Genomic DNA, 5,270 nt, shown 5'->3' on the forward strand with positions numbered 1-5,270 from the left:
TTCCTGCCATTCATGACTTCTGTCATGTCACATCTCACTCCCACATGAATGCATTCTTAAATTCATTACGCTGGGTTTAAGGGTAAAGGGACCCCTGACCATTAGGTCCAGTCGTGACCGACTCTGGGGTTGCGGCACTCATCTTGCTTTATTAGCCGAGGGAGCCAGCGTACAGCTTCCGGGTCATGTGGTCAGCATGACTAAGCTGCTTCTAGTGAACCAGAGCAGCGCACGGAAACACCGTTTACCTTCCCGCTGGAGCGGTACCTATTTATATACTTGCACTTTGACATGCTTTCGACTACTAGGTTGGCAGGAGCAGGGACCGAGCAACGAGAGCTCACCCTGTCGCAGGGATTCGAACAGCCGACCTTCTGATCAGCAAGTCCTAGGCTCTGTGGTTTAACCCACAGTGCCACCCTTACGCTGAACTTTGTGTGCTAAGAGGAAGGAGCCAAATAGTCCAGATTGGCAATTTCACAACGAACCATTAACTATGTTTTACAATGATTTGTGAACTGGGCCACTGTCTTAAAATATTGTTCTCTTTAGGACCTCCACATTCTTTCCCCCCAATGCTGTTCAAAGCCAAAGTCTAACAGAAGTCGGTACGACAAGCAGAGATTACCATCTTCCAGTTATCCAAAAGCTTTTTAAAATCTGGTCAAGTTTGGCACCTGGTGGAACACTCAACTAGTTTCTTTCTTCCTTCTTCAGTTTCCCATATACCATTGACATAATTGCCTCAAGTCCACTTTTCTATACAGTCGTACCTCGGAAGCTGAACAGAATCCGTTCCGGAAGTCCGTTAGACTTCCGAAACTTTAGAAAACCAAAGCGTGGCTTCTGATTGGCTGCAGGAAGCTCCTGCAGCCAATCGGAAGCCATGGAAGCCCTGTCGGACATTTGGCTTCCAAAAGAATGTTCGAAAATCAGAACTCTCATTTCTGGTTTTCAGTCGTTGGGAGCCGGAACGTTTGACTCCCAAGGCATTAGGGAGCTGAGGTACGACTGTATCTAGTCCTGTCTGTGACCCCAGTCATCAGTCCTGCCATTACTTCCATCGTGGGTTCCTCCTCTTGCAACACAATGTTGGTGTCATGAGAGCCAACAGCACTTAAATCTTGGTAACTGGCCTATACCTATGCAGAGAGAAACTCATTTTAGGGTAACAACTTGTCTTGCACTCGACACACCTGCTTTCCACACCTGTTTCATTCAGTGCTTGTTCTTCCCTTTGGTATTGCTTGACATTGGTTAGTGAGCTTGACAATTCCCTGAAGTAAAAGAACACCCTTGGAGACTCTATGAACAAATAAGACAACCACTAAGAGTTTATGAACCTTCTAGAATGACTGACTCATATAGAATCGTGTTGGCAATGGCTACAGCAGAGCTACAGTGGAGCTCACATCTCTAAATGCCTTACCTCAAATATAAAATATATGTAGCATTCTGAATCCTGCCAAGGAACCCTTTATTATGTTTATATTATTTAAATTAAGCAATGTAATGTTGATTGGGCTGAGGAAAAATGTAATTGGAGTGGCTAGATGGTATGGTTAGATAGACTTTCACCCCTGGGAACATTAATTTAAATTCCACATTGAGCCTGAAAAGAGGGTATGTTTGGTGGTCTCGTCTTCAGTCACTGTTGAGGCACATTATGAACCCACCAGATAATTTGGCATGACTGCCAGCCTCTCATCAAGTGAATCAAGGGAAACTGAAACCATGTAACTGGTTTCTGTGTGGAAGGGAAAATGTGAGCTGGTTCCATATCTCAAGCAAAGGACAATTGCTGACGAACTTTCTATTCATAACCTCCTTTGTCCAATAGGCTTATAAAATTATACAATAATTACACTGAACAACTGTCATATTATTACGTATAATCTGCACAGGGAACTTCTAACATGGATATGGTTCCTTCCCCCTTAGGTTTTGAATAGCTTTATATTGTTTAAGTATCATTGTGTGGACACTGTATGCATCTAAGTATTTATGAGGAGGAAAATGGCAAGGTAAAGGACGTTGCTCTAAGTTTGCAAAGAATTCTGAGAGAATGATCTATGCATATAGTGAAGATATGAAAGTATGAATAGCAAACGATGGTTTTGGAAGATGGTTTATACTGCAGTCATATGTATGGGAGAGTTACTGAGATGATAGTTGGTGTGGAAGATGCATTTTAAAGTAAAACGCCTCTTGATGTGCTTTACAACCATTTACAATACAAATTGTGTTGTTGTTGTTGTTGTAATGCCCTCATTCAAATTTAGAATGCTGTGTACAGTTCTGGTGAGCTTTAGAAATGGAACGAAAAAAGGTGACAAAAATGACCAGGAGGTTGGAATAACTTCATTACAGTGGTACCTCGGGTTACATACGCTTCAGGTTACATACGCTTCAGGTTGCAGACTCCGCTAACCCAGAAATAGTGCTTCAGGTTAAGAACTTTGCCTCAGAAATCGTGCTCTGGCGGGGCGGCAGCAGCAGGAGGCCCCATTAGCTAAAGTAGTACCTCAGGTTAAGAACAGTTTCAGGTTAAGAACGGACCTCTGGAACGAATTAAGTACTTAACATGAAGTACCACTGTATAAGGAAAAGATAAAATGTTTGGACAAAAAAAGAGAGAGCATAAGAAGACCCCTGTTGGATGGACCCATCCTGTTCTCATGGTGGCCAATCAGATGCTTGTAGGAGGTCAAGCAGCACCTGAGCACAGTAGAAATTTCCCTCGAGCTGAGGGGATGAAAGATGGGCCATTGGGGCTAGTAGCCACGGATGACCACGAATTGGTCTAATTCTCTTTTAAAGCTATTCATGTTAGTGACTATCACTGCCTTCTGTGGGAGCCAGTTCTATACAGTCATACCTTGGATCTTGAATTACCTGGAACTCGGACGTTTTGGCTCCCGAATGCTGCAAACCCAGAAATGATTGCTCTGGTTTGCGAATGTTCTTTTGGAACCCGAATGTCCGATGGGGTTTCCACGGTTTCTGATTGGCTGCAGGAGCTTCCTGCAGCCAATCAGAAGCCACAATTTGGTTTTGGAAGTCGAACGGACTTCCAGAATGGATTCCATTCGACTTCCAAGGTATGACTGTAGTTTGACAATTCAGCTTCATAGGATGCCAATGAGGTCTAGTGCTGTGAGAGAGGAAGGAAAACTTTTCACTATCCACCTTCTCCATGCCATGCATACACACACACACACACACACACATGTTGGCTTTTACTCTCCTTTTCTATAAACTAAAAAGCCCCAAATGCTGCAACTGTTCCTTGTAGGGGAATTGCTCCATCCTCTTAACCTCTTTGGTTGACCTGGAGAAATTAGACTGGCTCCCTCCACGCTCTCTTTCCACTGGCATGTGAAAACTTCCTTGTTCTAACAGGTTTTGGGAACTTACTGTTTTAAAGGAAAGGGCTGGTGCAGGGGTAGGCAACCTAAGGCCCGGGGGCCGGATGCGGCCCAATTGCCTTCTCAATCCAGCCCCCGGACGGTCCGGGAATCAATGTGTTTTTACATGAGTAGAATGTATCCTTTTATTTAAAATGCGTCTCTGGGTTATTTGTGGGGCGTAGGAATTCCTTCACATTCCCCCCCCCCCAAATATAGTCTGGTCCACCACATGGTCTGAGGGACGGTAGACCAGCCCATGGCTGAAAAAGGTTGATGACCCCTGGGCTGGTGCCACCTGTCTGAAATCCAGGAGAGATGCAGCCAATCAGTGTAGAGGCAATGCAGAGCTAGATGGGCCAGTGGCCTGCCTCGGTGTAAGGCTCTATAAACATGTGCAGGGCAGGGGTTTAGCTACACACTATGATGATAGTCCCCCAAGTGCATTCATTGAGCCTACTACTACAGTATTTGGATGGTGTTTAAAAGATGAATTGAGCGGCTTCTAAGCACTGAATTCCAGTAGAAATTCTCTTTGGACACCAAGAATTCATCTTAATGATGACAGACACTGACAAACTGTAACAAAGGGTGGGGGTGATCGCTAAATCATTTTAATAGCTTTGGCGAAGCTACAATTTGCTGCGGCAAGAATTGCTTGTTCCTTTTCTTTCCCATCACATGTCCCATTGTAGTGGTCATTGGATACATTAAATAAAACCAGTAGGCTATTTCTTTCTCTGTCACGCATGCAGGAGATATTCATGCAGTTCTTAACGTGTGAAAGATTAATGTTTCAATAACAGCTTGTTCAATTAAACTACAGAGAATTTCTGTAGAACTTTCCAGTGAAATCTCCTACTTGAAAGTAAGCCCCATTGCAGTCATAGCCAACGCAGCATGGGTGATTCCATGCTTTCCTATTTCTTACGCAGCTCTATGCTTTCCTCTAGAAAAACTGGATTTTCATACCTAGCTGCAACTTCTGATAATATACTTTATGTTGCGGGGTGGTGGCAAGGCAGTTCTGCAAGGAAAACAGGAAATTCCCCTAGACGCACACAGGGGTTTTTATTCACTATTTAAAAATTATCATATGCACACTTTTAACACTCCCATCAGTAGATCTAAGTATAAAAACCCCTCTCTCATTTATATAATATATAAATATGAATGGGCAGTGGCGTAGCATGGGGGGTGCAGGGGGGCCCGGCCGCACCGGGCGCAACATCTGGGGGTTAGGGTTAGGGGGCGCAAATCCACAGGTTAGGGGGTGCAAATTACTTGCCTTGCCCCGGATGCTGACAACCCACGCTACGCCACTGTGAATGGGATGAGATCTGTTCACAGGAGGCTGTTCACAGGAGGGTGTTTTCCCATCTCATCCTCCTGCTTGCAACTCCCGAGAAGACTTCCAGAGGCTGTGATGCAGGATGGGGCATGTATAGCTACAAGAGGAAAGGGTATCTGCCAGAAATCAGGCAGAGGCACCCTGCTTGAGATGAGATGCACTTACTGGTACCTAGGGTGCATCCATCCAGTTTGGGTTAATTCCCCCTTCCCACTACATCCTGTCCATATTCCGTCTCACAAAATTCACAAGGACCCCTGACCCTCTGGAAAGGTGTTTCAGCATGGTGCAGGGGTGAGCAGGGAATGGGAAAGCCCCTTTCTGCGAACAGCCTCACATTCACAGATCTTGAGATCCAATTACAGTGATACCTCGGGTTACATACGCTTCAGGTTACAGACTCCGCTAACCCAGAAATAGTGCTTCAGGTTAAGAATTTTGCTTCAGGATGAGAACAGAAATCATGCTATGGCGGTACGGCGGCAGCAGGAGGCCCCATTAGCTAAAGTGGT

At 44.9% G+C, this 5,270-nt stretch overlaps 1 protein-coding gene across 3 annotated transcripts in view; it reads left to right on the forward strand.

Annotated features, from left to right (window-relative positions):
* Positions 1 to 5,270, forward strand: part of SLC25A21 (solute carrier family 25 member 21) — a 276,895-nt gene that overhangs the window by 34,414 nt on the left and 237,211 nt on the right. The gene's annotated exons all lie outside the window — the stretch shown is intronic.

Source organism: Podarcis melisellensis (assembly GCF_964234715.1).
Source record: "Podarcis melisellensis genome assembly, chromosome: 1".
In the NCBI taxonomy this organism is placed as follows: Eukaryota; Metazoa; Chordata; class Lepidosauria; order Squamata; family Lacertidae; genus Podarcis; species Podarcis melisellensis.